The 25,876-nt window shown below is 42.5% G+C and overlaps 1 protein-coding gene across 26 annotated transcripts in view; it reads left to right on the top strand.

The window, feature by feature from the left end:
- The window catches only part of RAF1 (Raf-1 proto-oncogene, serine/threonine kinase), a 104,151-nt gene that overhangs the window by 26,862 nt on the left and 51,413 nt on the right, over positions 1 to 25,876 (top strand). For 23 of the 26 annotated variants that reach the window (XM_084839891.1, XM_084839872.1, XM_084839886.1 and 20 more), the window contains exon 1: positions 13,954 to 14,095. The exons of the other annotated variants lie outside the window; for them this stretch is intronic. The gene's annotated coding sequence lies outside the window, so the exon portion shown is untranslated. Of the gene's footprint in view, positions 1 to 13,953; positions 14,096 to 25,876 lie in introns of those variants that run through there. 26 annotated transcript variants of the gene reach the window in all.

Raw genomic sequence — 25,876 nt, 5'->3', positions numbered from 1 at the left:
GATAGCACAGCCGGGTGATCCAAGACCTCTCTCTCTCTCTTTCACCCCCCCCCCTTGAACTGGGGGAAAATCAAGGAGGAACTTGGGATTCCCCAAAACAAGCCATATGTCCTTTTTACAGAGACTTGTCTTTTACTCTGAGAACTATCAGTTGAAGTAAAAACTTCTTTTGTTGTTGAGGTGGACGTGTAGCAAGTGAGATAATGCTTTTCCCGGGGTCAGCTAGTATACACAGACACTGGACATGAGCTTTAAAGATGCATGCTGTTTGTTGGCGTAAGGGGAAAAATAAAAGCTCAAAGCTGTTAATAAAAGATCAAATAAAAGGTGTTATGTACTGGCTGATGGTAACCAATGTCATGTGCTTTCTAGGACAAAGAAAAACAAAATCTTGCAAGAGGGGCTATTAGGTAATGCAATTCCACATGGTTCATCCTTCCTGGAAGAATTTGGTTATCTAAATATTCATGAGACAAAGCAGTGACCATTTTCAGCCAGGAAAATCTTTTAAAAGTAAATCCTAAAGCATTCCACTACCACCCTACTTATAATTCTATTCCAGTGAGTCCCATGGGATTCTGTATACGTTACATACAGAATGGATACTGCAAAACTATTTGTTGTTAAAGCTGGAGATAAAACTTCTTCTAGACAGATACTTCAAGAGTAAAGGAAAAGGCACAGTGACTGAACTAGACTCTCTGGAGCAGACAACCTTCATATTTAAATAGAAAAGTCAGTACTGTGGACTGAAGGTCTGAGGGAGAATTGCAAATGCAACGTTAGGATGGCTGTGAGCCAGATAGAGAGATGAGCTGATGTGGCAGGCTAGGGCTGCATGGAATGGAACGGTTTGGCAGAGATCCATGGGAACTCTTGCACAATTTGGGAGGCCTTCATCAGGCAACAACTGAAGTAACAGTTTGGTTGTGATAAAAACTTGCATGGAATTCACATTATCTTTGATAAGTCTAGTTTGCCACAACTGCTTCAGATTTGTCATGATACAGAATATGTTGCCTTATATCAGAGCAATTTCTTGGGATGCCTCTAGAGTGATGCTGTTGTGAGTTAAGGCAACATGATTCAAAGGCAGTCAGATTCAACAACCAAAGTTTTGCTGGTACATCACCGTAATTCTGTGGTGCAACACAACATACTTTAACTGATGTGCAACTTGATCCTTACCTTGCAATCTTTTGCACACTTACTTGGGAACCAGCACCACAGAACATTATGGGACATACTTCTAAGTAAGTATGCATCAGATTGGACTCTAAATGTGCAGTTTGTAAAGCCTAGCAATTATGAGGTAAAACAGTGCAATTAAATATGAATAATAATTATTTCAGATAATAGGTATATATACAGCAATGTTATTTACAATGTGGTTTGCACGCCTTGTTATAGTTACTGTCATAATAGCCCTATGACGTAGATTATTGTTGTTGTTTTCATCACTCTATCCATCTGGCTTATTTGGATCCCACCATTTCAAATAAATTAGAGAGACTGTCCTTTGTTAAGCTGAGTGCTAGTTGTCAGGAATATTTGGTTGATATTGCTAATGGTTAGGTGCTTTGCCTTAATGGATAATTTACCTGCTCAGGTTGGGTTTGAGATCTGTGCTCTACATGAGTGGGTCTGTGTGTGACAGAAAGGAAAGGAATCTGGAGTTTTGGATTTGGAAGAGACAGAGAGAGTCCGAGTACTTTCAGATGAGGCTTTTATCATGCCTCGTCTGGAATTTTACTGGGGGTGGGGGTTCAGACAAAGTCATCTTCCCCTCAGAGGCCACCTGTGTTTTTGCACTGCTTTTTCCATCTTTGTTCTTACCATGGAAAATACGTTATCAAAAGACAGAATAGCTACATAGTGCCCTATGATTATTAGTACTAGGACCCCTCCATCTAGAATAACCCTCAGTCAAGAAGCTAAATATTTTGAGCTGAAATTAGTTGGACTGGAAGCAGCCTAGAGAGCTGCAGAAGTCTACACTGTTGCATTGGGAATCTGATCCAGGATCAGCAGTTGTGCCTGCTTTAGGATAACCATTCTGCTTCTACTATGTGTTGTGCATGCACACACACACATGTTTATATATGTGTATGTGTGTGCGCACATGTAAACAAACAGCTATCGCAAAGACTCCATTAGTCTGCAGTGCTCTCTCATTCAAAGGGAACAATCCAACCTAAGTCCTACTTTGAGTAGACTCACTGAAATGAACAGGACTTAAGTTAGTCATAACTAGCTTAAGTCCCATTCATTTCAATGGGTTTACTCAAACTTTAATAGGACTTGTGGTGGATTTCACCCAAAGGGAACAAACCCCAGTAGCACTTCCCTTAGACTTCTTAACGCTTGGGAAAGTGAGGAAAGTGTAATGATATCAAGGAATGAGTTACATGGATAGTTAGTTAGTTAGTTAATTAATTCCATTTATTCCATTTCTATACTGCCCAACAGCCAAAGCTTTTTGGGCAGCTGACAGCATAACACAACATAGTATAAAACCTTTAACATTCAACAATTTAAAACAGTTTGAAAACAAATTACAAACAGTTAACGATGAAGCTAACAGGACTTGATAAAAAAAAACTAAAAAGCCCCGTCATAGGCTGTCAAGTGCCTGGGAGTAGAAGAAAGTCTTATCCTAGTGCCAAAAGATGACAATGTTAAGTGCTAGGCGGATAGGGGGCCACCACCGAGAAGGCCATCTCCCTTGTTGCCATCTTCCAAACCTCTCTTGGAAGAGGCACTTGTAAGTTATAGGTTGTAAGACATTTTCTAGTAATGAATGTTATAAGCCAGGGACATAGGCAAGATTAGGCTAGGTGAGGCCTCCCCTCCCAGCCTGTGGAGTCTCCCAGGAAGGCCCTATCCCCGCCCAGAACAGGCTCCACATACTCCTTGCTTTTCCCTGCCAAGAATGCTTTGAAGGAGCAGTTCCCAAGGGAGCAGCAACAAAGAAGCAGCTGGGCGCTCTCGCTCTGTGTGTGTGTGTGTGTGTGTGTGTGTGTGAGAGAGAGAGACAGACAGACAGACAGAGAGAATGAGGTGCTCATGTGAGAGTGGTGTGGCCACTCCCAGTTTGGGCTCTGGCTATGTCCAGTGCTGTTGTGCAACCCCCAGGAGATTTCCCGGGTGGAAATCCAGCCTTCAGGCCAAAAAAAATTCCCCAGCCCTGTTATAGGGAAATGGAGGAAGGTTGCATCTCTTGCCACAGTAATACCATGATTTCCACAATCATAAATACTTTATCTAAAAATCTTGCTTATCTGACCAACCATTATACGACCAAAAATTAGTATGAACATTCATTATATGTTCTCCATGTATCATCCCATGTCAATATAACTATGTATCATGGTATTCTATACTTATAAAACTAGAGGGTAGTGGCGGTGGTGGTGGTGAAACAAATCATCCTATCTAAGCAGCTGGATGATCAACACATGACAGCTCTCCTCCCACAAAGAGAGCTTAGTGAAGTCTGGTCTCTGACTTGGCTAGTTACATGACGTCCTTTTGCTTGCCAGCATTTGACTGTTAGTGGTGATGGGGCCTGTGTCTTTTATAAGGTGATTTCCTTTGCAATTGGGGCATGAGAGAAGAAGGAATTCTCTATATGACCACCCTGAATATTCCTGGAAATGCTCTTTGAGATCTACCATGTGAATGATCTTCCTATTACTTGCATTGTTTCACCTAATCTTAGAAAGATAATACCAAAAATATCTTTTTATCAGTAGCATATAACAAAGCAAAGGATTTAATCATGTAACTGGGTGCAGAACATTCAAAGCTGGAGGCAAATTAGTGCAAAAACTTAATTGTTAGATTAACATAATGCAATCAGATCACTTGGGAGATTCAGGACAGATAAAAGGAAGTATTTCTTCACACAGTGCGTAGTTAACCTGTGGAATTCGCTACCACAGGATGTAGTGATGGTCACCAATTTGGATGGCTTTAAAAGGGGGCTGGACAAATTCCTGGAGGAAAAGGCTATCAGTGGCTACTACTCCTGATGGCTATGTGCTATCTCCAGTACCAGAGGCAGTGAGCCTATGTACACCAGTTACTGGGGAACATGGGCAGGAGGGTGCTGTTGCACTCATGCCCTGCTTGTGGGTTCCTGGTCGACAGCTGGTTGGCCACTGTGTGAAAAGAACGCTGGACTAATCTTGGTCTGATCCAGCATGGCTCTTATGTTCTTATGAGGCCCTTGCCAAAAAAAACCCCAAACAAACCACTAAAATATTTCTGAAAAGCTTTCTGTCCCATGAGGGAAGGCTACATATCTGGATTAGCTATAGAGTTCTAAAAGTTCAAGTACCATTTCCAAGCCATATTCAGAGCTTAGAAAGCATATAGCTTGTCTGTATTTCCTTCAAACACATGTTGTAAGAGAACAAAGAAGCAAGAACAAGAATCTGCCCCATCGAAATAAACTTTCCAAACACTTTCCAACTGAATCACCCAGGATAACTAGAGTCCCACCATTTAATAGGGAAAACGTGTCAGGATTGGGGAAAGCAGTTGTAATGTGAACCTGTTGTGACAAGAACCAATCAGTGACCTGGTTCACACAACACAGTGCAGCTTATGGTGGTTATGAGCTGTGGCGCCACTTTGCATATCCAGCCCCTTCTTGGAGGTTGTCATGTGTGCAAATCCAGTGAGCGTGGGTTATGCAATGGTTAAACAAAGCCCTAGAACAGACCATGCGTTATGCGAGGGTAGTTTTTTTTTTTGAAAGAATGGAACAGTAGTGCTCTATCCACAGGTATAAATTACTTTATGTAGTGCTACCTTTTTCCGTTTTAAGAAGCATAGGTTCTGATGTGTCTTGTAGTGACATATCAGGTTCATTTACTCATCACTATGTATTTACTTCAGCATCCCTTCACTCATAGGTGCCATTTTATCAGCATGTTTATTTTTTAAAAATCAATCTTTTAATTTGTGCTAACACACATTTTTGCCCATATTTTAAAATGCAGAAAGACATGTGCAGTAGTGATAAAATTAAAAAGCATTTTAGCGTAAATTAAACATTATTTAAAACAATAAACACTGTCTTTCTGGTTGGGTTTTTGACTGATCTTTTAATTAGTACTAAAATGCTTTTTACAGTGTAAATCTATGACTTACTCCTAGGTAAGTGTGTATAGGATTGCATCTTACATATACATTAATTTGTATGTAAGTGGAAAATGGCCAAGAAAGTCCAACATAGTCATATTTGACTTCAAAGAGGAAACTTCACTTAAAATTAGGGGCCTAGTGAAAAGGAAATTGAAAGGGATGATCAAGAGGATCTAGAACGTTTGAGAGTTACTCAAAACCACAATAATGGAAGCTGAACACAGGTCAATGCCACCCAAGTTCAGTTCCTCTGCCAGCTGGATTGCACTGTGGTGGGGACACACCAACATATCCCTGGTGATCTGCAGGCTAGAGTTATCAGAAGGGGCATATCTCCAAGATATGTTGGCCTATACCAAACCCTAAAGTAGTTGGACCGTAGTATTGCCCTGTAATATATTCTGATGGTAGGCTACACGAGTTATTTATCATGCACTTATCATTCCCTACTCACAGTTGTTTACGGGTTCTTTAGATGATGTTGTGACCCTCCAGTTTGTTTCTGTGTCTAACCAGCACTTTTGGAGAGCAGGGAAAATGCAGCATTTAATTTTGAAAGTGAAGAAAAGTGCAATTTCCCCTTGTGTGTTTGTGCTATTCCACTGTACCACAGTGCCACCTAAAGGTTATGTAGCAGAAAAGCAAGTTGGGAAAGTTCCTTGTAAAGCACTCGGATTTCTGCAACTAAACTGAAAGCAGATTCAGTGGATTAACAGCTGATTAACAGCCTTCTGTAGAAAAGCTCGGTCTTATTTTTGTTTACTTTTTTGTCAGTCTGAGAAGCTATATCCTATTTTGGTAGGTGTATATGTCTGAGAAGCTATATCCTATTTTGGTAGGTGTATATGTTTTTTTTTCCTGGTCCTGTGCAGTTCCTCCTCTCCTTCTTTGGCATGTTTGTTTTCAAGACATACATTCAAAAACTTTGACCTGTGTCCTGCAAGTACAGTAGACTCAACTGGAGTAAGTAATATTTTTATTTGGCTTTCCAATCACTTATTTTTCCCCTATGCTGCCTTGATAGAAATTTCCTCTTTACATTTAAAAGCTGAAATTCTTAGAATTTCACAGCCAAAAAGGAAGAATTCAATTTCAGACAACTTCCTTAAAAACAAATGGGAATTACATATTCAAGAACCATGGGAGAGGTTCTAAACAAAATAAGCCACCTCTTTTTTTTAATACCTTCCCAAGCACCATGGTGTTTTTATTTTAAAAGACTGTAGAACAAAAAGTTATGTATTTCAACAAGATTTTATATTATGTACATAAATTACTATGATCAGTATTTTCTCAGAGTAAGCATGTAAGCACTCCTTCATGGATAAGTCTATTAAGAACTGCTGTGCTCCACTGTGTAAATATGACTGTACAGATCATAGCACAGCTATGTCAATGTTGTGTTCATACAATGAAAAGCAGTGATTTCAGTCTCTCTCTCCCCACAAGATCATTCAGACGCCACTTAATGTCTTTATGCAACATCGAAATGAGCAACAACCAACTGAGTGTCCCTGGCAATATATCCTAGGACACTCAGCTTTTTGTTGCTCAGTTCTAGTTGAAAGCAGCTAAACAGCACTGCCAGTAAGAAGCAGGCTCTGGATCCTAGAAGGATACTGTCTAATGCTAAATTTATAATTTATGTAAATAAGTGAATGACCAGAGAGGTTTAAGACTGTTCAGTTAAATGCAGCAGCAAAACAGTTTTGTTTAAAAGGAAGAAAAATCTAGACCCTATGCTGCCTTTGCTTTGTGTCATATAGATAAATTGTCCATACTCCAAACATTTATTGAATTCATCTTCATGCACCCCGCAAAAGCTGTGCTTTACCCCACCCCTAAAACCACTGAAGCAAGCTGAGCCTAATGCTCCAGCTCAGTTCTAGTATATACAACTGAGCCTTGCAACAAAAGGTTGCAGTGCAGATTAGCCTCTTTTAAGTGTTCCAGTCCTGCCTTCTTGCAGAATGCTTCATTACACTCCTTTTCCATCACAGTTCTCAGTTTTCCCCCCTCTTCAACCAATGGTAGGAATTCCAAGCCCACTGAGCATGCTCAGTCCACACTGAGCTGCTTTGTTTTCTAAAGATTTGTTTGTACCTCCGCAAACCTTGGGGTTTCCCCAACCCTGCTGATACCTCCCTTTTGTGCGTGGATTGTGCCATTTTGGCTACATCAGGACAGGCACTTGGAAAATTAGTTCACTATTAGTATATATGATGTAGCAATATTCAAGGAGGTTTTTTAATTAAATCAAAAGCTAGATATTATCTTTTAAAAATAAGATCTGTATAGTATCTTTATCCTGTAGAGTTTCTCTTCCACAAACATGAGGATGATGTCAGCAAACAACATTGTATTTCTGTAATAGTAGATTTTCAGCCAACATCTCCTAACTTTCACCTGGCTATTAAGAAGAGCTTACCCGCTGGTAGCCAACTAGTGGGTAAGATCACAACACCTTACAAAAGCCATTAGCAATACAAAAGCCATTGGCAACCCTCCTTTCATTGCTTTCTGCCAATCCTGAAATTTACATAAATTACTCATGAGAGTCAAAAATCAAACAATCCATCAACAATCTTAGATCACATCAATCTAGTCAATGTAATCACTGTCACTTCCCGTAAAGAAATTGCTACCTTTAAAATGGAATTATGCTATTATTCTTTTCCATATGCTTGAAGAATAAGCATGAATTCAATACTCTGTTGAAGCTTCAAAGTGGAAATAATCCAATATTATCGTCAAATATATGCATTTTAATGAGGACAGTTTAGAATTCTAAAGGCTATTTTGGGTATGTTTATCATTTTCTTACCCACCAGCTATTTTCCTCTTCTACTCATTATACTGTTCTCGCCTAGCCTTTATTACTTCCCCTTCAGTTGTGGAAATAGCTTTGATGGAGATATTTCTTCTATTTATTGATTCTCTGTCAATCCTTGAAGCTTTGTTAAACTCTTGGTGGGGGTGAATTGCCAATTTAAGATGCTAACTGCCAGTGCCTTAAGTGTAAAAGTGTAGTTCTGCAAGTTTTTGGACTTGCTTGATCTCTCATGTTTACAAAATATACCTAAGGTTAATTAGTACTTTGATAAGATACATAACAAGCAAAATTCTAATCTGGAAAAAGCCCTGTCCAAACCAGGAGAGAGAAATGTGTGTAGCTTCAAACCAACTATCAGCTTTCAGAGTGATTCAAACTGTAGGGCAGACATTATAATTAGATTATGTAAGGGTTGCCAGGATTATTTATTTTCAGATTAACCTAGTTAAACTGAAATGACAAAAAAGAGAGAATACATTTATAAACCCATTGACAAGATCACCTCATTTTATCTAGATTTAGCTGCCCCGCCTGCCCCCACTCTGTACCTATTTTCAACAGTGGAGAGGCAGTAGCAGAAAAGAGCTGGTGAAAATTTTTGTATAATGCTAGGCATCTGGCAATTAGAAGATATCCAATATTGGAATATGTTTTATTTTATTTTTTTAATTTTGAGCTGCCATGGCTCCTGTGAAAGGTTGGACTCGCTAAAAGGGTGATAATCTAATTTAAAAACTGATATACATTTCAGATCAGACTTTCCATTTAACTCATAAATGTGCATTTAATAAAAAGCCCCCAATCTTTTATCACACTTTTTTTTTTTTTTACATTCAGTGTGCTTTATTCAAGAAAATCTAATGTGGATTATTTACCACTAAAGCTCTTTAACCATCCTAGTTACAATTAGGGTAGTTTGGTTAAAAAATAATAAAAGGGTTCATGTACACTTAATAATGAAATGAGAAATTCTAAACTGACATATTTGATAACGAACACAGAGCCAGATGATGTGCACAGATCACAAATATGTGACATTCTGTATATGTGCTGCCTGGTGAATATAAGACAGTTACTGCAGGGTAACCAGCTTGTGCTAAGCTATTTAAGTACTAGAGTGGTGGTCGAGGAAGGAGAGAATGAAAGTGTGTGTGTGCGCAACTTGGCTCTGGAAGACTAGGTTGAAGTCCTGCTCTCCCCACCTGAATGTTCCTTTAGCAAGGACTGGAACCACACTAACACTGTGCCTGCTAAGTCCAACCCAGATAAGATGGTCCAGAAGGATACCATGGTTCATGGTATCAAAAGCTACTGAGAGTTCCAGAAGAACCAGTAGGGTTATACTGTCCTCACCCCCAATCCATTCCATGGCATACGGCATCCAGCAGGGTGACCAACGCTGTTTCATGGGGCTGAAAGAGCCCTCTGTTTACAACTTCATGGACAGAGGGATCCATGTGATTGGGAACCCTGATAAAGCAAATGGTTAGAACTGCTGTGTTGACCTACCATGTTCCTTGAATAGATGGAGGGGGCTACTGGGATCATGCTCGCTGGCTTAGTGCACAGCCTGGCAAGTTCAGCAGAAGATATGAACTGTGCTTTCTGTGTATAAGCTTTTCCATATGATTTGCAACTCTGTGCAAGGGTGGGCCAGGGCCAGGGTTGGCTCCAGGTTTTTGAGGGCTGTTGGGCAAGACACCCTTCAGTGAGTCTACCTTCTCACTGCCATGGTCACCAGCTGCTATTGCTGTGCATCCTCTTTCTCATCATTGCTGCCACTTGCTTGCCAGTAAGCATGTAAGCAGTAGCGTCTACTGCTCTTCCTTCTCATCACCACCATTGTTTGGGCCAGAGCAAGAGGCAGGTGAATAAGCATGTTGCAATGGTGAAGAGGAAGGACAATCCCAGGTGGCTTTTGTCAGTGGGCCCCTGCTAGTGTGTGGGCCCTTGGCAGGTGCCCAACCATGCCTTCCTTTGATGCCCGCCCTGGCCAGGGAGGTATGATCGCACTCACCCCCTGTAGTAGATAGTTTGCACATGAAAATATGGCAGAATCATCTTGCTACTGATAAATTATCTAACGGATGGGTTAGAGACGTGACTGAAGGGTTGCTTGCACTCATGAAGCCCACTGACAAGTATCCCTTTCTTCTCATCCATGTGGGAACAAATGATACCGCCAAGCGGAGCTATGAAGAAATCCCGTCAGACTTTGAAGCTTTGGGAAGGAAACTCAAGAACTTTGGGGCCCAGATAGTTTTCTCATCCATCCTTCCAGTAGTTAGGAGAGGGATAGAAAGGGAATGAAAAATACTCTGGGTGAATGACTGGCTACGAAGGTGGTGCGGACGAGAGATATGGATTGTAGGACCACGAGTTATACTTCCTGGAAGATGGACTGTTGGCAAGGGATGGGTTGCCCCTCATAAAGACTGGGAAGAATGTGTTTGGCCACAGCATGAAGAACTTCATCAGGAGAGCTTTAAATTGAATCCTACGGGGAAGGGAGATGTAAAGTTGGGGGTAACAATGGATGAAGACTCATGCACCGCAACGGAGGGAACAGCTCTAATAGCGCCCAATAATAGTCTTCAGACACATGTAGGAAGAAAGCCAGACTATGAAGCACATGGTCTTTGATGTCTGTATACTAATGCCCAGAGTTTGGGAAACAAACAGAACAAACTTGAACTCTTAATACAGGAGGGAAATTATGACTTGATAGGTGTAACTGAGACTTGGTGGGAAGACTCTCATGACTGGAATACAGCAATTGAAGGACATAACTTGTTCAAAAAGGAGGAACAGAAAGGGAGGTGGGGTTGCACTATATGTTAAAAATACATATCTCTGCACAGAAATACAGGAGGATGGGCTTGGTAGCCCTATCGAGAGCATCTGGGTTAAAATAAATGGAGCAAAGAATAAAAGGAACCTGGTGGTCGGAGTCTACTACCAGCCACCCAATCAAGGAGATGAGGATGAAACTTTTGAAAAGCAAATAGCCAATGTTTCAAGGAAGCATGATGTAGTAGTAATGGGGGACTTCAATTTCCCTGATATTTGTTGGGAGAGAAATTCTGCAAAACATGGCCCCTCCAGGAAATTCCTGACTTGTGTGGAGGATAACTTCCTCCTACAGAAAGTAGAGAAAGGAACTAGAGGATTGGCTATCCTTGACTTGATCCAAACCAACCGAGATGACTTAGTGGATGAAGTAGCAGTTACAGGAACTCTGGGGGAAAGCGACCATGTTATACTTGAGTTCTTGGTTCTAAAGGAAGCAAAAGCCGAGTGTAGCCAAACATGTACCCTGGATTTTAGGAAAGCTGATTTTAATAAACTCAGAACAATGATCAGTAAGGTCCCATGGCAAGCGACTCTAATGAGAAAAGGAGTCCAAGATGGCTGGGAGTTTTAAAAAAAGGAAATTCTAAAGGAACAATTACAAACCATTCTAACAAGAAAAAAGGTGGAAGACAACAGAAGAAGCCAATGTGGCTTCACAAAAAGCTTAGGGATGACCTGAAAACAAAAAGGGACACACGTAGGAAGTGGAAGGAAGGCCAAGCTACAAAGAAAGAGTACAGAATTGCAGGTAGTACAGAATTGCAGGGATGGCGTCAGGAAGGCTAAAGCTGAGAACAAGCTGAGGTTAGTAAGGGATGCGAAAAGCAACAAAAAGTCTTTCTTCAGATACATGCATAGTAAAAGACAGAGGAAAGAAATGGTGGTTCAACTACTAAATAAGGATGGCAAAATGATAACAGATGACAAAGAAAATGCAGAAGTCCTCAATTCCTACTTTGGCTCAGTCTTCTCCCAAAAGAGGGTCTATGACTCCCCCAGCAAAGGCAAAGTACAGGCTGAAGGGGCAGGATTGCAGCTTGGGATCGATAGGCATATGGTCAAGGAAAACCTAATTTGAATGAGTTCAGATCTCCAGGGCCAGATGAACTGCATCCTGGAGTAATAAAGGAACTGGCAGAAGAGCTCTCAGAACCACTGTCTATTCTCTTTGAGAAATCATGGAGGACAGGCAAAGTGCCAGATGACTGGAGGAGGGCTAGTGTTGTCCCTATCTTCAACATGGGTAAGAAGGAGGAACCTGGGAACTACAGACCAGTCAGTCTGACATCAATCCCTGGGAAAATTCTGGAGCAGATGATAAAGCAATCCATCTGTAAGCACCTTGAAAACAATGCAGTGATTACTCGAAGCCAACATGGATTTGTCAAAGCACAAATCCTGCCAGATGAATCTGATCTCATTTTTTGATCAGGTAACCTCCCTTGTGGACTGTGGGAATACTATGGACATAATACACCTGGACTTCAGCAAAGCTTTCAACAGAGTGCCCCATTATATCCTGATGAGCAAACTAGCTCAAAGTGGGTTAGATGAAACAATGATCCAGTGGATCCCCAGTTGGCTACAGAATCGGACTCAAAGAGTGCTAATCAATGGGATCTTCTCAAACTGGGGAGAGGTAACGAGCAGGGTACTGCAGGGCTCAGTCCTGGGCCCAGTGCTCTTCAGCATTTTTATTAATGACTTGGAGGAGGAAGTGCAGGGAATGCTGATCAAATCTGCAGATGACACAAAATCGGGTGGGATAGCTAATACCTTGGGAGACAGAAACAAAATTCAAAATGATCTTGATAGACTGCAGTGCTGGGCAGAAAACAACAGAATGAGATTTAATAGGGATAAATGCCAAGTTGTGCACCTAGGAAAAAGAAACCAAATGCACAGTTACAAGATGGGGGATACTTGGCTCAGCAACGCTACAAGCAAAAAGGATCTTGGAATTGTTGTCGATCACAAGCTGAATATGAGCCAACAATGTGATGTGGCTGCAAAAAAGGCCAATGCTATTTTGGGCTGCATTAATAGAAGCATAGCTTCCAAATCCCGGGAAGTACTAGTTCCCCCCTACTCAGCACTGGTTAGGCCTCATCTGGAGTACTGTGTCCAGTTCTGGACACCACACTTTATGAAGGATGCAGACAAGCTGCAGAGGGTTCAGAGGGCAACAAAGATGACCAGGGGACTGGAAACAAAGCCCTATGAAGAGAGACTGAAAACTGGGCATGTTTAGCCTTGAGAGGAGAAGACTGAGGGGAGATAGGATAATGCTCTTCAAGTCCTTGGAAGGTAGTCACAGAGAGGAAGGCCAGGATCTCTTCTTGATCATCCCAGAGTGCAGGACACTGAATAATGGGCTCAAGTTACAGGAAGCCACATTCCGGCTGAACATCAGGAAAACCTTCCTGACTGTTAGAGCAATACAACAATGGAACCAATTCCCTAGGGAGGTGGTGGGCTCTCCCACACTGGAGGCATTGAAGAGGAGGCTGGACAGCCATCTGTCAGGGATGCTCTGACTTGGATTCCTGCACTGAGCAGGGGGTTGGACTCGATGGTCTTGTAGACCCCTTCCAACCCTACTGTTCTATGATGCTATGATATCAACTGTGAAAGCAAATTACTAATGGGAACCTTAGCCCTCTCTGTGAAGCAGCAGTTCCAGTGCCTTCCATTTAGTGATGGTGCCCCTTAAATTTTGAAATTTTGAAACAGCGATTGGGGCACGTCCCCTGGGTCCGTCAGCTGGAAATGCACGGCCAATGGGGAGCTATAAGAAGCGCTCCCCGTTTATGTCCCGTGGTGTGCGGTGCTCTGAAGATAAGGAGGAACCCCTGAAAACAAGGGACATCTGGCAAGCTTAATCCCAGTCTAGACAAGGCCAGGCAGGCTGCGGGTGGGCACAGTGTGTCTGCCTCGCCTCGCCTCTGGCTGGGACGATTTTCCCGCCTCACAAGGGGATCTGTGGTGCTCCTAGCCTTGGAAAGCCGCCTTCCGCGCGGCCTTCAAATGGCGGCGAGACAGGCAGACGACTCCAGGGAGGAGAAAGGGGGCGGGGCGAGAGCCAAGTCGAGACGCCGGGGCTTCGGCGCTCCAGGCGCAGGGAATCGAGCACCGAGAGCTTCGATGGGTTCGGAGTAAATGTCTCGCTGTTAGTCGGGCCGCCATTTTAGATGGGGAGCGGAGCGGGCGGCTCCGAGTGAGGGACGGCGGTGGCGGCATCTGAGAGACGGACAGGTACTGGCCGGTTTCGCGGGGCGGGGGGGTGGTATCGAGGGGCGAGCATGTTGCAGCCGGAGCCGCGACGACGGGATCGAGTCGTCCGCGGAGATGGGGAAGGTGCCGCTGTGTCGAGGTGTCCGTACGCGCACACAGTAGCGGGAGGCTGGGAAAGCCTGGAGTCGCCGCGGGGAAGGCGCTGCTGTCGCCGCCCTTGTGCTTGGCTTCCGAGTCCCTGCTCAGAGCCGCCCAGCTTGGACGGCTCCGTCTGCCCCAGGGAGCCCCTGACGCTGAGAAGGGGTGCCGCGGGGTCGCCCGGGTTTAGCGGTCGGTGGGCTTGTCCCCTCCGCTTTCATCGCCCACCTCGGGCGAGACGCCCACTGGGAGCCCCCGCAGCTGCCCCTGCCTGCGAAGGGACCCAGCTCTTGCCGTTCCTCCGCGGTCGGGCCCTCGCCTCTTCTTCCTTGCTTCTTCCTCATTTTTTAAATTCTCGAGCGGGGGAGACCGCGCCATCCTGCCCTTTAGGGAACGTGTGTGTGTGTGTGTGTGTGTTGGGCGGGGGGCAACGCGGGCAGCTGTCTCCTGGCGTCCAGCAACGCGACGCAGCAGGTCCTCTGCTTTATTGACAAGGGTGGGAATGGATGCTGCCGCCGCGCCTCTGGCCGGTATCATCGGGCAGCGAGTTGGCGCTTCGGCGGGTTGATGCGACGTCTGGCAGTGGTGGCGGTGGCATAGCGCCCGCTGATTCAACAGTAGCTACACCCCCACACGAGTTGGTCAAATATATGTGGCGATTTGGGCCAGTGGCTTATGGTATTGTGGAGAGCGGCGTCTCTCATCCGAAGTGCCGGCGCGCTTTGAAATGCGGTTGCCTGCCTCGCGATAGCAAAGCGGCAGCATCCTCTTCACGAATCCTTTACAGTACAATCGTATACGTTCCGACTCAGGAGTAGGACCCATGGATTTCAATGGGAGTAACTCCCAGGTAAGTGAGTATAAGATTGCACTGTTACCCTCGTGATTGGGTCTGTAAAATGCGTTTGGAATCGTAAATTTAAAAGCAGTCATAAATGAGCTCACTGGTGGGGTGCGAGAGCGTGAGACAGTTTTTGGTTGCCTTAAGGTAGGTGGAATAGAGGTGGGGATTTAGTAGCTGTTCCCTAGTTTACTTGCATAAAGCTGTACAGAAGTTACTGTGAATCCATATGTGTGGAAAACCGAAAATATCTGGAGAGAGCTTTTATCACCACTCTTAGGGCTATCATAAATCTTTGTGGATGTAGGAGACAAGTAGTCTTTGTTTCAGTCTACTCAGACTTTCTTTGAAATTAACTGGTCTTGATTTGTGTAAGATCAAACAAAGTTAGGTAATGCAAACCTAGCCAGTGATGGCAATATAAACAGGCTGCCTTGAATTTTGGTGTTTTTTTAATTGAAGTGGGGAAATCATGCTTATGTAAAGAAGTGCACGATTTCTCTGTGTGCAGTGTAACATTAAAGACTCTTTAGAGCTTAGTCATATCAGTGTTTACTTGGAGTAAGTCCCACCATTTTCAATAAATGTATGTAAGACTGTAGCCTAAAAATCAGAACTGAATGATTACTTGAGTAACAGGAGGCTTTTGTCAAGCAATTGTGCTGCCTCATTTACAGAGTTTTATGGGGAGAGGGACCTAGATGACATCATCTTCCACTGGTAACCTTCTTGTGTTCTCCACTGTTTCTTCTGCCCCCCCCCCCCGAAAAATAAGACAGAATAGCACACATCTTTTGACAGTACTAGGAGCCATGAGTCTTGAAGTACCCACAGATTTGATAAAATTCCTGATTTAAATCTAAACGAGGCAGAGCTTCGACTATGGGGCAGTATAGAAATGTAATAAATAAATAATAAAATCTCAAAAGAGGGTGCAGTTCTAAGGAATGGTTTTTTTAATCAGTTGCATGTATTTATTTTAGGAAGGAGCCTAACTTTAGGAGAGACCATACTGCTGTTTTGCACATTTAGAGCTCCAAGTTCAACCACTGGAATCTCCAGTCAAATGTTGAGTAGCAGGGTTTGGAAAAGCCACTGCTAGAGAGACCTTGGAAGAGAAGATGCAAAAATAGTCAGTACTGGGCTAGATAGGCCAGTAGCCTGTGTCTGTATAATGCAGCTTTATATGTTTCTGTTTTAACATTTCTGTACTTGAGCACAAATATGAGTTGATCACTAAATGTATAATATAGCATAATACACACATAAACAACGAGTAGACTTGTGAGTTAAAGCCCTGAAAAGCATAGTTGCTGTTCAAATATAATAATGGACAGAGATCTTTTAGGCAATGTTGGCTCTTCTCTCTTAGTCGTTAAAATAGCCATCATATTTTATGCATAGCTGCATTGGAAACTGCCTGATAGCCACTGTCAAGCTAATCCAATAAATTTAATTCAAGAATTGTCCTTGAAGTTTTTGATTTATAATAGAAACACATCTAACTGCCCCTTTGAGCAGTCTGATTAAAAACAACAGCAGATCCCCAATTGTAGTTGTAGGTAGTGCTATGTTGTGTAGTTCGTTTTTGCAGCAGGCACTTTAGGAGAAGCCTAACTGTTGCACAAATAGTATAAATACAATTAAAATCAAATAAGGTGACTGGTTTTAACTTGCTAAAAGTTGTGGATAGTTGGCTTTTGAGATATATATGTTCTATTTTACATTAGTCCGTAGAATCATTTTGTTGGATAATGCCTGCTAGGTATGTGTTAGCCGTTTCAGTTCTGTCTGAATTATCTTAAGTGTATGACAGCACTGCTGTTTACTTTCCAACTTGGTGTTCCAATACAGCTGTGGTATAACCAAAATTGCTTGTGTTTTGGCAAATCCTAATAAAACTGTATCAATTAGCAATGTGCTCTATTCACTGCACATAGTATCACTTAAGAACATTGGAACAGCTTGTGTATTTTTAGATTGTGAACTGAGTGAGGTTGGTTCACTGACTTGCTGGATGGGTGTGGTGTTAACAGTAATTAAATCTAGTTTAGGATTTTAGACCCAAGGGGCCTCAATGTTGCATTTCACTTTGTAATTTTAGAGAGGACAGTGAGCTAAAATCTTGAAATGGGTTTTTAGCACATTTGGATGAAGGGAAAAAACATATACTAGCTGGATAGTAGGTAAATACCAAGGATGCGGTGAAGGAGAACTGAACAGAGGAGAGAGGGAATTGCACTTTTTTTGCTTAATGTTAGTTGGCTTGTGTAGGACAAGGCGTTCTGTGTGTGTTCTGTTTATGGACTTGCAGTCATTTCTTAACCAGGTGTAGAGATGGTATCATAACTTTTATCTTAAGGTTTACTTTCTGCTTTCTTTCTTTACCACAACTGTAAATCATAAAAGGTTTTGCTAAAATATGGAAAGTTTTTACTGGCTGAATGGTGTGTATCTCTCTTAGCTAACACTGGATTTAAGTAAATGAATTCAAGTTTCTACCAGCAATCCTAAATACTGCAATTGGAATAAATTATGATAATAATAACCTTGCTTGTTTCTCTCAGTTTATTCAGCTTGCACTGTTGCTTTGATTCCCCCCCCCCCCATGAACTTGGTAATGGAATATTGATGGAGCAAGAGGTGTATGTTGGCATAAGGATTTGGACCTTTGAATTAAATAGGTCCATCTAGATTGGGCAAGCCTTTTGCCCCTGAAGGCATACACACATTCCCTTACCACTACTTTACCTCCTCTCCACTGGGAGGGAGGAGATCAGGATTGTAAACCTCCCCTCCCAAGGAAGGTTTTCCTTTACCCACTAGGAGAACAGAGGTGGCTATTCTAGCCCATTGAACTCTGTGGTTTCTCTCTGAAGAACAACATTATTGATAGGGAAACCTCAGAGTATAGCAGGCTAGAGCAGCCACCTCTCATCTCCTTGAGAAACCATACAATACAACAGGTTAGAGTGGCAAAGGATACTTTAGCTCTCTAATCTCGGTGATTTCCCTCTCAATAATGTTATTCTTCAGAGAGGAACCACAAAGTTTGGTGGGCTAGAGCAGGAAAAAATCTTTTTAGGCCCCCAAAGGAAAAAGGTACAATGGGAGAGGTACAGGCAGGGGATTTGGGGTGGCTGCGGCTAGGGTATCTGCAGACTGCAGGGGAGACTCCCTGAGGGCCACATGCAGCCCATAGGCTGCCCAGCCCATAGGCTGCCCAGCCCATAGGCTGCCCAGCCCTGGTCTAGACTCTCTACTGTTGGTAAGCAACAGACAAATGGCCCATCTTGCCCTCCTCTCTGATATTTCTTTCTAACTAAGGAATATAACCCCTCTCCCAAAATATTTAGTAGCTCATGAGAAACCTGTTAGGTTCCATATTCTGTGTGATTTAGTACCATTCAGATCCCTACTGGGTAAAAAGTGTGTACTGAGGGGGCTACAAAGATCCTCCCAAAGTCATATTCATAGGAAACACTGTTGAGAAACTAGCCGCAGGGGAGGAAGAAGATGCTTGACTCATGATTTGGAGATGCTTCGCCATCCACTCCAGTTCTGTTCTTCAAATTAGTGTTTTGCAGTAAAATATGTAATGTCTTTCTCCGTCTATTTCAGGTGTCCACAGTGTGTGACCTATCAAGCTAAATTACACCCCCCCAGTCATGAATTGTGGCTTGCCAGGTGATTAACAATTCCCCTGCGGTAGTCCCAATCATGCAGGAGATACCAAAGGTTTACTGTGCAGCTGGTGGGCTGCATTTAGTTTGGAGGGTTGCAAGTTGTACAGCTATTTTGGAAGAACTTGCTGCCTCTGTAGTTAAAGTGATTTTTCACTGTGGTATGCTTGCATCAGACAAGAAGCAGCGAAGGCCATGGTCTTATTTTTTAGATGCATGTTTGTTTGGTCAGATAACAAAAACAAATGGCTCTAGAAATGGGCTATAATCATAAGAAAATATAAAGGGCAGAGTTGAATGCAAATGAAAGGTTGAATCTTCTTTCTCAATCTTTTAATGTTTACTGTGTTAATGTAGTTCAGATATATGTGTGTGTGTGTGTGTGTGTGTGTGTGATTGATATATATATATATATATATATATATATATATATGATATGTATATGTATGTAGCCAGAGGGTTATAAAAAGAAAGCCAGCTGATATTGCAGTCTAAGCAGTGGCCATATAGTGGAAAGATTCTCCTTTGGCATCTTCGGTAGTGCTATTTTTACCTATTCCAGTAGATCTGTCCTTGTGATTTTAAGCTAAAGGACAGTAACTGAAATTAGTTATTTGCATTGCAGCCAGAAAAAAGCTCATGAGGAAAGAATGTGGGTATTGGCCAGCAAATACTTTTTCATGTCTCTGAGCACTGCATAGGATAAAGTGATAAATGGTTTTTTTTAATGCCTTTGTGTTTCTGGTTCAATTTCTGTCTTTGATTTTATATGTTAGCCTGTTAATCTTCAATTCTGGAAAAGAACTTCCTTGAAATCTGCTTTATTCTAAAATGGTATTATTAAAGCTGGTAAATATACTAAAATACATCTTGGCCCTCACTGTAATAATACTTAATATATAAATGGTACTTTCAAGAGTTCAAGGTAGGGTTTGCATACATTATCTTGGAAATTTTACAACAGCCCTATGAGGCAGGTTAGTATTAGTATAACCACGTTGCAGATGTGTGTGTGTTGGGTGTGGGAATAGGCTGAGAGATAGAGGTTCACCGAAGACCACCCTAGGGATATCATGGCTGATGTGAGATTTGATTAAGGGGCTTCTTGGCTCACATTCTTAGCTACTATACTTCACCAACTCACTATATTGTGGCAGTGAAGTAATTTTTGGTAGACCTTCAGGGAGGTGTACATTGGCTGCTCTGTTGGATGAAAAGATGGAATTGATTAGAGACTCTGGAAGCACAACTTCACATGGGAAAATGTTTGCATGAGCATTTCTTTTTGGACTGACTAGTCTTGAATCTAGTCTTATGCCACTTTAACACTAGGACATTCCTTTCTGTGCCAGCTAGTTCCTTGTAGATGTCATTAGTCTTGTTTCCCTTTGCTTTTTATAGCTTCACAGAGGTTGGTATGGTTATTCCATATTCCCATTCAAGTGATTTTCTTGTATGCATGCTGTACGTTCCTGGCTAGGGAAAAGGTTTAATGGGATCTATTGTGGGACCAGCATCACCAGTGCCTTCCTAGAGTTTCTTGGAGTGTGTCTTTGCTAATTAGTATTGAACGTTCTGCCACTTGTTTAGGATGTGTGCAGTGGGCATTAAGAGTTAGAGTTTTGTATGTATGTGAGTGGTCCCAGTGGTTGATAGGGATAACAATTTATGAACCACATGATTATATTTATGGCTGGCAGTAATTCCTGTGATTGCAGCTGTTGGGGAAAATGCTGCAACAGTTATGGGAATTTCTGCAGTCTGATTTCCTTCATGCGTTATTTTTATCCACTCGTATGGAGAGAGAAATGTGTTGTGTGAATTGGTCCTGTAGGAAGGGCTCGTGCAGACTTTGCAGAAGTAAAACATCCTTAGGCTCTGGCACTACTATGCTAGGCTAATGTGGGACCAGTTTTGTGATGTATGATAGTATGACTGCTTTATTTATTGTGGAAAAATCTTCCTGTTTATCTTTTGGAAAGTACTGCAGGATTATTTTGATTTCATACTAGCTTAATAGCCTTGATGGCTTTATCCAGTGGATTTTACTTCAGTGCGGTATTTTGATGTTTAAAGAGAACAGCTGCATGAACTTTCTTTGTAACATGTACTCTCAATGCACGCTCACATAGTCAATATACCAGCCTTCCCCAACCTGGTGCCTTCTAGATGTTTTGAACATCAACTCCCATCAGCCCCAACTGGCATGGCTATTGGTCAGGAATGCTGGGAACATTTGGGATGTAGTCCAAAGCATCAGGAGGGCTCCAGGTTGGGGAAGACTGACGTGCATAGCCCTATAGTACCCAATGTACAGGGTGCAGCTTCAAAAATGAGAGGCTTAGTTCATTCTGTTGTGAAGCACTACAGAACATCTTACTAAAAACTCCATTTCTGAACTTGATATGGTTCAAGTGCTTTGGGATTCCATACAGTGCATCCTATCTCTTGCATGATTTCAGTTTAACACTAAAAAGAGAATGACATTTAAAACAGAAAAGGGCAGGTTCTCGCATCACTTTAAGCCATGGTGACTTATAAGCTACTCACAGTAGCTTATTTTGAAAAATAGCCCACTGTGCCCATCACATGATTGGACAAATAAACTACTGTGTGTAGCTTATTCCCCCCACCCCACCCCACCTCCCTCTTTAGGCCTCCCACCTGGCCTGGCAGATATCCCAGATTCCTTCATAGTGGAAACCATATCCCACTGTTCCTTGTGCCACCGCTACATCACCTCCCTCCCTCTGATTGGCCAGCTTTGCACCAGGGGCATCTTCTGTCTTCACCAGCTCCCCTGTGTTCTCTACATGGCATAGATACTTAGCTGCCTTCTCACACCCCCATCACCCCACCTATCCCACGTTGTCCCGATTCACATGGCCTTCCTTCCCGATCCTCCCCCCGCACCGCCAGTCGCCCTGCTTCCTGAGCTGGTTTTTCAAGCCCTTCCCTTATCTCTGGCCATGTGCACCAAAAAGGGGGTGGGGGCTCTAACTCCTTGAATGCTTGCTGGAATGGGGTGAAAATTTATATGTGGGGTATCCTCATGAGGAGCCACCACATGCACTACTGGATAATTATGCAACTTTGATTTGTGGTGGAGAAGTGCTCTGGTAGGTAGTTTCCTTTCCCATGGTTCCCTTCCCGCACCTTCTCCCCTTCACTTTCCCCCCTCCCACTCCTTACTCCTATCCTGCCACCCCAACGTCCAAGCGTCTCTCTGCTCGCAAGCAACAACACAGAATAAAAAGAAACTTTATTGTCATACAAAGTGGCATATTGATCTTATTTAGTTTCTTTGGCTTGCTTAAAATTGGGGTCGCTAAATAATGTTTTGCACTAAAAAGGGGTGGTGGTAACTCTAAACCCCCTGACAGTTTGCAAGAATGGGAGGAAATTTCATGTGCAGGTTCTCCCCTGCATGGCCATGCCTCTCTGTGGGAAACATGAGGATTGTACTGCATGGGAAAGTCTTGGGGAGGCATGTGGGTGGAAGACACTTTGTCAGTTTGCAGAGCACTTCTCTGAAGGAGAGGGGGTGTAGTCAGGCGGCGAGGGAAATGCCAGCACAATCTGTTGCTAGGCGGATCTCAGAAACTAAGATCACCCAAGAGGAGCAGAGCGGCAGCGGCAATTTTGACTGCTCTTGCTGAATGACTCTGTAAGTGAGCAATTTAACCCATATTGCACAACAGATGACACACTAACCATGATGGGTTAAGTAACCCTTACTGCAGACCATGGGTTACCAGGGTAGCTTCTTTTGGGAAGCTAAACCATTGTGGGTTGGAAAACAGCACACAGATGACATGCTAACCCACTGTGGGTTAAATAAACCATCATGTGTTAATGTGTCCAAACCCAGTTAAAAAAAAGCAGCTCCTCAATATCTGCATGATCTTCAACTTTTTTCTGCATTTTATTTTAATCTGGTGTGTGAACCACACATTTCCCTGAATCATAGACACCTGTTTTGCAGCCTCTTGTCTAAGCTCTAATGAGATCAAAACAACTAGCAAAATCCTCTCTGGCTTCAAAGACAAATGATCATTTTGTGCACACGGTCTCCCATATGTTCACATAGGCTATCACCATATGACTAGAACAGCCAGAAATCAACAGAGTATAAGCATATGCTGACTGTTTTTGCTGATTAAGCCCTGCTCTTAAATGAGGATCATGGGAACCTTTCCATTCAAACAGCTAAGTGAAAACTTTTAAGTGTCGATGGAGGGCTTACACTACAGTTTCCCCTGGGTTGCAACAACTGATGAGTAGCTACTTTCCTTGTGTCTTTTATTTTTCACTTCTGATGCTTTGTTGATTTAATTAAATACTATTTTGTTGCAATAGTAAATGACCATCAGACAATTTGCCTCTTGTGAGTAGTGAGAAGAAACACTAGTTGCAAGGGTGAGAAGGGCTAGGGACTTCACATTTGAAGCTGTACTGCCTCAGGTTTTAGCTTTGCCTGTCCTGTTGATGCTTCCCTTTTTTGCCCATAATGATAAACCAGGAGTCCTGGCTTACTAAACCACAATGTAAACAACCTGCATGCTGGTGTATGCAGCCCATTTGCTTTCCCCTTCATGAAAGTGGGTAAACAAACCAGAAATGGGAGAGCTCTGCATGATGTCTGAACTTGGGGTTTTGGTTAAGTGTACCCAAAGCAGCCAGGATTCACAAGCCAAAATAAACCCTGATTTAAGTTGGTTTATGAAGGGAGGAGGGAAGTGGGAATAAACGGGCTGCATGCACATTGTGATTAATTAAACCAGGATCTCTGGCTTATTATGTGTGAAGTGCAGTCAGTGGCTTTAAATGTTGATGTTTTCTTAACCACTGCTATACATTCTGCAGCAAGCTCCACCCATGGTATGTTACAGTACGGGTTAGCACAGTAGATGGAATTAGAGCTAGGCTCATCAACATGTTGTCTTTTGTTAATTAACAATTTGGTTAATTAGCTAATATTTTGGGGGGGGAGTTGTGTATAGCGTGGCCTAGATAAACCTCCAGTCCTACCTATTTATCTTGTTTGCATGCCTAGGGATAAGGTTGAAGCTGGGAGTTCTCGGCAGAATCAGTCTTTGTTGGCTGGGTGTGTTCCAATGTATTGAGGAATGGGAATGTATTACACAACTCTTGGTGTTCTGGGGTCTCTGCATTCTAGGCAAGAGAGAAGGCACTATTCTTTCCTCTATTAGGCATAACTTAACATCTACTGCCTCTCTTTTTTAACTGGCTTAGGCTATTTTGTATTACCTTTTTCATGTGCATATTGAGTAGAAAGAATTAAATAGCATGACTAGACAGGGCAGTATTTGATTTTCTGCTTTTAATTATGTGCTATATGATATTCTGGATGAAATGTGTGTTTATGGTGAACACATCAGAAATAAAAAATGAGTTTAAATTATTCTTGCTGAAAGAGAAGTTGATCTGTGATTGGTATACGGAGGCATGACAGTCTAATATTAAACTTGCACTGGGCCTGTTCAGATGTCACGCTAAGCCATGATGCTTAGGGAATTTCCGCAAACCACAGTGGCTTAGTGTGTCATGTATTGGGAGAAAACCCCAGTAACCATGGTTCTGAAACCACCCCAGCTAACCACCCCCCTGCAGCAGGGTTAAGGGACCCTAGACTGGCTTACCGTTACGTATGTCTTGCTCCCCGGTGATTAAAATGGGCTCTGGGTGATGTACAGGGCGCAAACATAGAGATGGCATCCTAGAGTGTCCTGCACTTCTGGCATCAGTCTAGCTGGCACAGACTTTCTCAATGCATCATGGCATGTTTTCGTAGCAGGAGGGCTGCTAGGATCACCAGTGGTGGTGGTGGTAGGGTGGTTCTAGTAACTGTGGAGGGGGGGGGTTACGGGAACCACGTGGCACCACATGGTTCCCAGTCATGTGCCAGGTGTGCACATTGTGGTTACGTTACCCCCCCTCCATAGTTACCCTACCCCCCCATGTGCATCTGAATAGGCACACTATCTCTTAACATGTGTTCAACATCATTGAAGGAAATTACCAGAAGTCTTGATTACATAATTATTGTAGACGTGATATAAATATTGCAGCATTGTCTGTGAACAACTTGGACTCAGGAATTGTAATAAGATGAGCAAAGGTTTTCTGGCTATCTTGGTTACTTTAAAAGTTTACTTTTGTAACCTGATCTTAAGATTTTAGGAACAGCCAATTAAAGTTAATAGTATTAAATATTTAGTTTATGGAATGAGAAATACTTCTCAAATACCCAGTGTTTTATGATTCAAGGGTAGGGTCTTTCTGAACAGGGCCTTGTGTTCCTTCTGAATTGTCTAAATTATTTTTAAAGAAAACTCAATCTATTTTTGTTACTGATATGCTACACTTCTTACCCTCCTTTTCCTCCATAACAGAAGAGATGGATTTGTTTAGTTTTTAGGTGGCCTCCTTTCCAAGCACTGTTTAGTCAAATCTGCATACTTACCGGTATAGAATTGCCTCACACACGTTCTGATTATTCAGGTCAGTACATTCTAGGGGTCTCATGCACAATTTCCTAAAATTAGTTCCCTACATTGTTCTGTAAAACTGCTCAGAGAGCTTTGGCTATTGGGTGGTATAGAAATGTAGTAACAACAACAACATATTCAGCTTTTGAATGGATCTTTTCCATTTAATTTACTTGTTTGTATTTTAATTGAATCTGATGATAGATGCACTTAAATGACATTTGAGATCTACCATTATATACATTGTAGATGTAAAACGAGGGAATGTAGCTTTCTGTGTGTAAGAAAACAAGTTTGATACCAAATCATAGTCACTGATTGTTCTGTAAAATATTTGCTATGACAGAAAGTTGAGTAAGGTGAAACGTGTTCTGTTGATTTCTAACTTGAGGGATAGATCCCTAAACTAGTACAGCACATGGCAGTAGAAATTACAGTGTCTATTACCTACTGGTAGCAAGTTAACCTATAGTTGTAATGCGTCATACTTGATGAAACAATTATTGGTGGCAGTGGATTAATCAGTGGTGTTGACAAGATTGAGGGGGCCCAGGGCAAGATGCTTCAGGGAGGGCATGCTCCTATATGCTCCGCACAGTTTCTCTCCTCCCCCATTGTTCTTTCTCCT

The sequence above is a fragment of the Heloderma suspectum genome, chromosome 2, assembly GCF_057233095.1.
Source record: "Heloderma suspectum isolate Gila_16-S chromosome 2, 16-S_ref, whole genome shotgun sequence".
Taxonomy (NCBI): Eukaryota; Metazoa; Chordata; class Lepidosauria; order Squamata; family Helodermatidae; genus Heloderma; species Heloderma suspectum.
This window is presented reverse-complemented; position numbering and strand designations above follow the sequence as displayed.